This window comes from Meles meles, chromosome 9 (assembly GCF_922984935.1).
Source record: "Meles meles chromosome 9, mMelMel3.1 paternal haplotype, whole genome shotgun sequence".
Taxonomy (NCBI): Eukaryota; Metazoa; Chordata; class Mammalia; order Carnivora; family Mustelidae; genus Meles; species Meles meles.
Window position 1 is genome coordinate 92,971,932 of NC_060074.1, and position 11,213 is coordinate 92,983,144.

The 11,213-nt window shown below is 38.8% G+C and overlaps 1 protein-coding gene across 2 annotated transcripts in view; it reads right to left on the reverse strand.

The window, feature by feature from the left end:
- The window catches only part of SPOPL (speckle type BTB/POZ protein like), a 65,615-nt gene extending 54,697 nt beyond the window's left edge, over positions 1-10,918 (reverse strand). For both annotated transcript variants that reach the window (XM_046019466.1, XM_046019465.1), the window contains exon 1: positions 10,604-10,918. The gene's annotated coding sequence lies outside the window, so the exon portion shown is untranslated. The remainder of the gene's footprint in view (positions 1-10,603) is intronic.
- Between the last annotated feature and the right edge of the window lie 295 nt (positions 10,919-11,213).

Below are 11,213 nucleotides of genomic sequence, written 5' to 3' on the forward strand. Positions count from 1 at the left end.
AATAAGTAAACAAATAAATAAATAAATAAGAAAAAATAGAAATGTTTTGTGTAAGAAGCCAGACACAAGGGTGTATATGCTATATGATGTAGTATGCATGTCTTTAAATGTATATTAAATGTCAATAAAAAATTTACCTAAAAAAATATTTAATAAATAAATAAGCAGCTTGATGCCTAGATGTCTGTAATAAAATCCTGTTCCCAGTGCCATGCTCCTTCCAGTCTAAAATTGGGACAGAACACTTTTTTGAATCTTCTCTCATGCTAATTTAAAACCATTTTTATATGAAAACAAAGAAGGTTGTATTAAGGTTATAGAATGCAAGAGCCAAATGTTTTCCAGAAGAAAACACTAAAAATTTTTGAAAAAAAAATTTACACTAAAGCTCTCCCCTCCACCATGACCTTGACCATTCAGACCTTCACCTTCCTTCCATCAGCAAAGAGTTCACTCTTCTGCCAATCATTTAGAAGAAACACTTGACAAGTAATAACCTACCCTAGCAGGGTAGTTATAAGGATTAAAACAAAGAGTGCATATACAATTTATTGCACTGTGCTTAAGCACTCAATGACTAGACAGTATTATATCCCAAATAATGAGGCTTTCAGGTCAAGGGCTATTTCCAACACATCAGTGTAAACACAGAACCTGATCTTTAGTAGTTGGGTCAATAATCACTTATGGAATAAATGAATGATGTGAGCTCAAAATAGAACAGAAAAAATGAAAATAAAGCAAAAGTGAGAATTAGGGAAAAAATCCGGAAGTACAAAGGAAGATCTTAATCTACTTTTACTATTAAAGCATATGACAGTATTTTTAAATCTCCAAAGAACCAACAAAATCATGAACATATAAAATATACCATCAAAATAAACAAAAACTGCCTCATTATTTTCCCCCATATATTTCACAATGTCAAAGTAGGATGCTTTAAACTAAAATTAAAACATTGTTCTTTAATTTGAAACTCTTTAAAAATATCTGAATGGATTCCTTATGAGGTTAACAGGAATCCTAAGTATATCACAAGTTATTTTCAAGACATCCGTCATAGCACGTCAAATTCTAACTATATCATAATACAGATGAAAGAAAAGCAAATTTCAGCTGAATCTTTATATAGTATTATTTTCATGAAAATAAAAATGCAACTTTGGTATCAAAAATGTAACTTTGGTATCAAGTTGTCAAGACTGCAATCTCACATTAGTTTTAAAAAACACAGGAAAAAAAAGAAAAAAAAAACGCAGGAAAAAAAAAAAAGAAGACAAATCAACAAAATACTTTAATCTTCACTGGGTGCCCAAAATACCAATTACCCATTTGATAAGGCCCCTTGTCCCTCCCTTTTAAACACATCATTTACTTACATATCCTAAATAAGAAATAATATTGTCCTTAATCAACCAACATTTACACAAAACATTAAATTATGTATAAAGCACAACTCTAAATGTAAATATAACTCATTTCATTCTTATAAAACAAATTCTTTCAAGGTAAATACTATTACCATTTCCATTTCACAGATGAGAATGTTGAGACAAAGATGCTAACTGCTTAAATTCACAAAGCTATTAAATAGCAGTCGGGTTACATGCTCTTAATTTCTGTGCTATGCTGCTTAAAGAGCTCTGAAGTAAAGCAGAATTTTAGAATTCAGAAAGCTCTAAGGTAAAGCAGGATAAAATTTCACTTCATGTTGGGAGGTTAGTTATTTTGAGGAATTTGGGTGATAACCATAAAATGAGGTACATTAATGCCACATTTCATTAATTCTAAGATGCCCATTTTCTCTCATATTTTAACATTTCTAAAATTGATGGCATTCTAGGGGTACCTGGGTGGCTCAGTGGGTTAAAAAAATGGGTTAAAATTGATGATATTTTATATTTGTAACTGATACTGTTTTCTCTCTTTGGGGTACATGTATAATGATGCATCCAGTAATTAAAGGCAAGTACATTTCAAAATTATGCTATTATCTATACCTAATGTAGTAAAATATAAAAAATATGGTACAAGTGTTTTAAAGGGCAGTTCTTCCCTTTAAACCATAATGATCTATAAGAAAATTCTATGAAAATACCTTTACAGTACTGTCAGTTTCTCAGACCATGTGCAAATGTTATATATGTAGAAAGACTATGTTATATCCTTTGTGAGGAAGAAATACTGGTTTCATTAAATAACCTGATGAGGAAATTTTCTTTGATAAGGGATATGCTATGGGGGGAAGCAGACAGACAAAACAACAGTGAAAATAAGATATCTGAGAAAATTAAAATCATCAAGAATAAAGCATAAATTAGGATACTCCCAAATACCACTTGCTTCAAGCCAGTTCTCAATTGTCATGGCTAAAATGCTCACATAAAAAAAATATTTTCAAGTTTTAAAAATATAGTTTAGGGGCATCTGGGTGGCTCAGTAGGTTAAGTGTCTGACTCGATTCTGGTTCAGGTCATGATCTCAGGGTCGTGAGATTGAGCGAGCCCTGTGACATGCTCCACATTGGGCATGGAGCCTGCTTAAGACTCTCTTTCTCTCTCCCCAGCTCATGTTCTCTATAAATAAATAAATAATAATGATCATCATAATAAAAAATACACTTTGAATGCAATCAGAAATGACCAATCTGCTTAGTGTGTGCCCACTCGAGCTCTAACAAAACTGGACATATTAAACTTGAAGCTCAACCTCCATGCTGAATAACTAAAAAAGGTTTAAACTGGTCCTAAGAATTGCCACCAAAAATTTTAACTAAAACAAAATTCAATTAATTTAAGTATTTGGTAGCATCGTGTGCTGACATCTGCCTTGATGATTTCAGAATGAATTTATATTCAATTTTTTGTGTGTGTTTGTTTTCGATTTTATAGGATGAAAACTATTTACCTTTAGGGGAATTTCCCACTAAAACATCAAAAATCGTATCCAAATTACAACTGAAAAAAACATCTTTTACCAACTGCACTCTTTACTTAAAGTCACTTAAATTACCTTGGGGGAACAGGGTGGTGGGAGAAGTACAAATGCATTTATACACAATAAAAAAATTGTTCAATTTGCTTCAAAAAATATATCCAGACAGGAAACAATGGTTTCTTCTTTGCTAATAAATCTCAAGTAGAATTTTAAAAGCATCATACTACAACCCTTGAAATATTGCATTACTTAACAGGAGTGTAAAGTACCTCTTTTTAAATTGTCATTCCTAATTTATTCTCATATCCAATTAAGAATGAAAGCAAATACAACAAGTTTAAAGGAGTATTTTGTAAGCATGTTCATATTGTATAAATGTATTATTAACATCATACATTTGTTCAGTGTATAAACAACCTATCCCAATCATGGTTTGAGGTAACACAATTTTATATTTGTTTATAATTTTTTTAATCTGCTTTTATCTATGTAAAGTTTTGTTTCATATATAGTAGTTATAGAGCACAATTCAAAATATAATGCTAGTAATTATTCTGTCCTCCTTTAGAACATGTAGCCAAGTCTGAAAACATCAGAGCTCTACATATGTATATAAAAAAGAGGCCTGAAAAAGTATGCCTCTAAGAACTATGGTAACATATGAAACATATACAGTTGTTACACAAGAATTCAGCAAGATTTAAGGAACTGAAAACCAGCGAGAAGGCAAAAGCAAAAGGTATTAAAAAACAATTAAGAGTTACAATTTTCTAGTACAAAATTTAAGGGAGACTACCTTAGCAGATCAGAATAACATTTCCACAGTAACTCACTGAACTCAGAAGCAAATTTTGATAAAATCCATTCCTCCTTTATTTTAAAGCAGATCAATTTTAGAACTTTTACTGTTTTAAAAGTTTAAAATATATTTAACTTCATTTTCCCTTTTAACACACTATTTTCTATGAGCCTTTGATTGTGCCAATAAGGTTTTGCCAACTACAGGAGTCTTTCAGAGAGTAATCCCAGCAGATGAACTGTGTTCTACTATGGTGCAAGAGGGTAAATCTAGGGACATTTAGACAACTATCTAAAATAGTGTTTACGGTATCAGGGGCCTATTCTTATTCTTCATTGTCCAAAATCACCATCATTAACCATATACCTGAGGTTTAGTAGTAAACTCTTAGCAATCCTTACCAAGGCCTTCATTTTCAACTCTCCAAGTTTGAAAGAAGTTATATGTATTAAATTTCTCCCGTTAAAAAATCACCAAAGCAGGGACGCCTGGGTGGCTCAGTCGGTTAAACATCTGCCTTCAGTTCAGGTCATGATCCCAGGGACCTGGGATGAGTCCCACATTTGGTTCCTTGCCCAGTGGAGAGCCTGCTTCTTTCTCCCTCTGCCTGTTATTCCCCTGCTTGTGCTCTTTCTCTCTCTAGGAAATAAATAAAATAAAATCTAAAAAAAAAAACAACCAAAAAACCCCAAGGCATAACCAATATTTTTAAATTATGTTATAAGTTACTTAATGATTCTATAAGTATGGGTGTTAATGTATGAAATATAAAGCTAACCAATAAAAATAAATTATCACCTTGAACAATAAATGCTACAACAAAGTTATCTTTAACTTTTGAAATATTCAGCAGGTATCTCCAAGCCTGGTACCTTTACATGGGTAGTGATATTAATCAAAATGGCAAACAGAAAGAGGTACATAAGTTGAAGAGAAAAACTTTTGAATGGCACACTAACCTCTCCAAACTATCATGCGCATGCTAGTGTCCCAATTCTTTGCCTTTGCATGCTTTCAAAATAGCTGTATTTTGTATCATCTCTTTAGTAGCCTTTCTTTATCATTTTTTTAAACTCCTCTACCACTAACTACACTGGACTGCCCTCTCCACCTTTCAGACACTACTCAAGTCTTCCTTAATGCCTTATCTGTGCTTCCAAGGCAACCTGAATAAGCTGCAGTGACAGCACTATTACGCTGTAACAATATTTAACTGTCCAATGCCCCTAGTCTCTTAAGTCTAATCACATTTCTACAAGTTTAGTATTCAACCCCTGATAAACAGTACTTAAAAAACACTGTTTGAGTATGTTCTGATGCGTGAGCTGTAGAAAGAATTTAAGATACTTATAGAACATCTACATGGTGATAAATAGAAACATGGGTCTAAACTGAGGAATGAAGATGGCCCATGCTATAGATATGACAATTTTATCCTAAATTTAGGATTGTTGCTTTGGCAGGTTAAAACAAAATTCATCATCAACTAGTTTATGGACAGACTTAAGAAATAAAAAATTTTGATGTTGTGGGTAGCTCATCAGAGTAAGTATCCAACTCTTGATCTCAGCTCAGGTCATGATCTCAGGGTTGTGAGATGGAGCCTTCTTAAGATTCTCTCTCTCTCTGGGGGTGCCTGGATGGCTGTGGTTGAGCAGCTGCCTTCGGCTCAGGTTATGATTCCAGGGTCCTGAGATCGAGCCCCACATCGGGCTCCCTGCTTGATGGGAGGCCTGCTTCTCCCTCTCCCACTCTCCCCGCTTGTGTTCCCTCTCTCGCTGTGTCTCTAATAAAATCTTAAAAAAAAAAAAAAAAAAAAAAGATTCTGTCTCTTTCTGCCCTGCTCCTCCCCCATAAATAAATAAATAATAAAATTAAATTCCCTTCATGTCGCTCAATCCAAAGAGTACTTTTTAGTTGCCAACTAAATTGAGTTCTCAGCTTCATTCAACATAGTTGAAATAGTTGATTACCCACTCCTTTTTCAAACAGTCTATTGCCTTGGCTTCAGCAATATCAAGGAAAATTTCTTCCCAACTCTGGCTACACCTTCTCAGTCTCCTTTGCTTCATTTCTTTTTCCCAATGTTAAAATGCTGAAAATTCACGGGGATTATTATATCCCTTTACCATCTCTCTCTGGGAAATCACATTCACCAGCTCCCACAGTAAGATATCAACTGTAAGCCATATACTGAGGATTTCAAGCTGAATTATTATCAATACTCTCTTCACTTCCCAAAACCTAACAAACAAAAAACTGCTCCTCTTCCTAGTATTATTCCCTGTGTTACCAACAAGAAGCACCAACCCTGGAAACCTGCCTTTTCCTCTCTCTAGACCCCCTACTCTAACTCATCACCAAATCCTATCAATTTAACTTTCCCCCAATCCAGCTACTTTCTATTGCTGCCATCCTGGACTAGGATTCCATCATCACCTGCCTAACCTACTATAATAGCTGAACTCAATTCTACTCAAAGGTGTGTTCTGTAGACCAACAGTCATCCATGAACTACTGTTACTGGTCTGAGACAAGGTAAATACAGAAACTGAAAGTAGTATTTAGAAATTTTTATGGCAATTTGACAACTGCCACAACATCCATTTTATTGTGTCACTAAAGTACCAGTAGAGATTAGAAACCAAACCAAACCAAACCAAACCAACCAAAGCTGGTCCTTCTCCACATTTAAGTTTGAGAAGGACTGGCCTAACTGGTCTCCCTCCCTTTACACTTGCCTTTCTCCAGTGTGTCCTCTGCAGAGCAGTCAAGTGATATTTTTAAAGTAAAAATTTAAGTAACTTATTCAGGTTTTTAACATTATCCAGTGGCTTCCCATTGCCAGAATTTACGTACAAAATGTTTAACAATGACTGACCACTGTGATCTGCTCTGGTGTCATTTTGCGTCAACCAGCTTCATGTGCTAAGGTCTAGCACCCACAGGATTTTCAGTTCTCGAAAGCTGAAACTGCCAACAACACTTGGGTAACTTCAGTTAATCCTTCAGATTTAGCCTAAAAGTCATTTATTCAGAGAAGCATTCCCTGTTACATTAGTGGGCTTTCAATGCTTAAAATAATTTTTCTTTGTGGCAGTAATCATAATTGTAATTATTATTTTTGTAATTAGCTGTTTAGCTTCTTTATTCCAATAGCTTTTGCCTCCATGAATACAGGTACATTCCTTCCATTAACATACATCACCAGAGCCTAGCACATTATCCATCATTCAATAAATTTTTGGTAAGTGAATAAACCCATGTCAGGAAACATAATGGTGAGTAGGACCACAAAAATGCAAATGCCTTCAGTATCTAGTCATGTATAAGACTTGGATAGGTCTGTGCACCCCTTGCTTTACAAAAGTTACATCTCCTTTACTTCCCTAAACCACCTAAAAAGACTGGGAAACCTCACTGTCAAAATTATTTTTTCTTTCTTCCCCCAAAAGGTGAAGAACTTTGTCTAAAGTAACCAACAAGGAACTAAAAGATCTGAGAGGTAACAAAAGGTAATAGACTACAACAATATCATATGGTTCCACTGTTTACAAAGCTGTGTGATTTTGTGGCTATTAAATAATTTCTTAGTTTCCTTATCTGTGAAACTGAGATACAATAAAGTCTACAAAGGACTGTTATAAGGATTAAAGAAGATACTAAATTATTTTAAACAGTGCCTGGCACAGTGTTTTATAAAAGTTAGTGATTATCGTCATCTTCAATATTACCAGTCTCTTATAAAGTAATTTTATCTGCCTTCTTGCTTATTTTCTGTCAGTGCCACATTAAAATAACTTACAAAAAAGCAGAGCCCATTATTATTCTCTGATGGGGCTTTTCTCAGCCAGGATTCTATGAGAATTAAGCCCTACAGAAACCAAGTTAAGCGATTATTTCCTCAGTTCTCTCTTTCAAGGTACATAGCTAGTACCATTTTAGATACATAGGAGAGGAGTTAATTCATTACATACCCTGGATGCCCTAGAGCATTAGGGCTTGATACTCAATAGAACTCATGGTTCAGAAGGGCTGCTCTTGCATATCCTCAATGCCTGGCATGAAGTAAGTGCTCATTAAATATTTTTAGAAAGGATGAATATGTACAAAACCAAAGCAAGAGTGCTTAGCACAAAGTAGAAGGTAAGTGTCCATTTCATTCCACCCCTTCAAAGTTCCTATAAACTTCTGAAGTCTTATTCTAAGGGAGTCATTTTTCTTGAACCAGGCCTTATACTACTCAAAGCCAAAAAATGCAGCATACAGACAGCAGGAAAACCAAGAGACAAAGAAACCAGTGTTGGCAGAAACTATGTGAAAGATAGGTAGAATCTGGGTATGTGGGGAAAAGAGCAGAGGTTATTTAAGGTGAGACAATAGCATAGGTAAAGTCACTGTCACTCAAAGTTTGGAGTACATTTCACTGGTGACATAAAATATGATTTTAAGCTATCCATGGGCAACATCTTTATTTTGATAGCGCATATGGCTCCATTTATAACAATACCAACAGTACCTATTTGGGTTTTAACTGAGTTGTTATAAAAAGAAATCAAGAAAATAATGCACAGGATGTAAGCAAATATGACAAAAACTGTCAGGGTTTTAAAGAGAGAGTAAAATCTGGGGAAACATCAAGGCATGGCTGTATTAATAAACATGATATGTTGGGGCACCTGGGTGGCTCAGTGGGTTAAAGCCTCTGCCTTCGGCTGGGGTCATGATGTCAGGGTCCTGGGATCCAGCCCCACATCGGGCTCTCTGCTCAGGAAGGAGCCTGCCCTCCCCACCCCGCTGCCTGCCTCTCTGCATACTTGTGATCTCTGTCAGGTAAATAAATAAAATCTTTCAAAAATAAATAAATAAATAAACAAACATACATAATATGTTCAGAGAGAAAAGCCACCAGTCTTTTGAATGAAGCTAAGTTCTTGAGTACCAATTCAACATAAAGGACTGGTAAGTGTGAACATCAGTTTTACTTACCAGTAAAACCGTCATTTTCCACTATGATAAATTTGGTATGTATTCATCTATTCTCAAAACAAATATAACATTTTGGGCGCCTGGGTGGCTCAGTGGGTTAAGCTGCTGCCTTCAGCTCAGGTCATGATCTCAGGGTCCTGGGATCGAGTCCCCCATCGGGCTCTCTGCTCAGCAGAGAGCCTGCTTCCCTTCCTCTCTCTCTGTCTGCCTCTCTTGTGATTTCTCTCTGTCAAATAAATAAATAAAATCTTTAAAAACAAAACAAAACAAACAACAAAAAAAAACAAATATAACATTTTAAGGATACCTGAAGCTGGGACTGACTTGCTTGTAGCCTAGTAACTTACCCTTAAACAGGGAGCTAAAACTCTGTACTTTTCACACCAGAAGGAATTAATTTATACAGCAACAAAATATGAATCATAACTACATCAAAAAAGGTGTTAAATGAAAAAGAGCAAAAAGCAGCCTTCCATTCCCACCTTCCCTCCTTAAAATTAACCTACCAATAGATAAGAGAAGTCAAGCTAAGAGATGATGATAAAGAACATTTACTGAATGTTTACCAGGTGCCTGGAACTGTTGTATTTTACCTGCAATAAGTTATACGATTATCACCACCATCTTATCAAGAATACCACTATCCTCTTTTAGAGGTGTAAGAATACTGAGGCATAGAGATTAAATAACTTGCCCAAGGCCAGAGCTGGTAGATGGCAAAGCAGGGGATCCTGGCAGTTCAGCTACATCTGAGCTCTTAACCACTAGGCACCATTTCTCCTAAGAATAACAGGATGATAATTTGAAATATTCCAGCTTTCCCATTACGGCAGCAGAGATGTAATTTTCCAAGGTATAAACCTTTTATTACTTAAATTTCCTAAGAAACAGTGGATTCAGCTATAAGGAAAAACTGCGAAGACAAGTATTATAATGGAATAATCTAGGCCCAGGATCATTCGAGTATACACAAAGCCTCAACAGCCTCAAAAGTATGGCTGAATGACACAATTCACAGAAAGAGAGGTCAAAAGTTGAGATAAGTAAAAGGTAAATCTTATTTCTACTGGATCTACTGCTCTGAGGAAGAAAACTCCACCATCCTCTCCCCTTTACTCAGTACACATGGTCTAAAGAAAGAGGAGTTAGGGGAAAAGATAGCACAAGGGAATAAAAGGGGAAAGTGAACATTTGAACCCTGAACCTCAGAGCTAGTTTGACGTTACCTTGTGAACGTGACAGAGAATTTGTGAGAGGGCAAGGTGTGCTTGGAAGTAGGGAAGTAGGCTGAGGGCCTGAACACCGCAGTAAACACTGAGTGGTCTAGCTGGAGAGCAGAGAATTCACGCTAAAATGGGCTTATAGGGATAACTTCATACGTTTGGGATGAGAGGTGATGGGGACGCTGGGGAGCGGGGGGAGAAGGGGGGGCAAAGGGGCTTCCCTCTTTGGGCACTACACCAAGAGGGGAAGAAAACAGACCAGGTATAAAGGGGCGGGCGTGGAGATACACAGGTATAAAGGAGCGAGACGGGAGAAGGAAAAGGGGCGAGGTTCGTGGAGGAAAGCCTCCGGGATCCTGGTAGGCGGAGGCTGGGAAATCGATAAGGGGGGGGTCGCCAGGGGCAAGCCAAGACTGGCGAAGGGAAGGCCTGCGGGGGGAGGGGGGCAGAGGGTGGGGCTGAGGGGCGGGGGCGAAAAGCAGCCCTGAGAAAGGGAAGGCACGCAGGAACAGGGGTCCGGAGCCAGGAGGAATGGGGGTGCACTGGGTGAGGAGGAGGCCGCCCCGCTCCAGCGCAAGCGAGCTGGAAGGGCTGGGAGTTGGAAGAGCAAGCAACCAAGGTGCGGCGGGGACCTCGGAGGAGGAGGGGCACCTACCCGGGCGTGAGGCGCGGCGGCGGGCAGTCCCCGCAGCGACTCCTCTCCTGCTGAGGCGGAGGCTGCGCCGGCCGCGGCGGCGGAGGTGATGGCGGCGAGTCCCTTTGGCGGCCGCCTCCACCGAGCCGCATCCCTCCTCCGCGGCCCGCCTTCCTTCCCTATCTCCCGCTCCTAAACTTCTTCCCCGGGATAAACAAACCCGCCGCCAGGGGCGGCCGCCTCCGCTGCTCCCGCCCCCGCGCAGCCCCCCCTTCTCCGCCCCGGGCCCGTCCGGGCTCCGGCTTCCGAGTTGCGACTCCAGCCCCAGCCCCAGGCAGCGAGGGCGCGTGCGCGCGGCGGCGGCGTGGGCTCGCAAGGTTCTTCCTCCCTCCCTCACGCGCCGGGCACTTCCGGGCCGGCCCGAATCCACCGCCGGGTTTTGGAAGCCGCCGCCGCAGCTGCGGCGCCGCGGCTTGCGCCAGGCTCTGGGCCCTTGGCTGTGCATGCCTGAAGCACTGGCAGCCGTGGAGAGGACCAGGAGTTCCCTCGTCTTGCGGGACCTCGCTTCGACCCAGTGTAAAACTTTCCTTGCGTAAAAAGCCCGCTGAAACGCCTCTTAAATGGATAGATG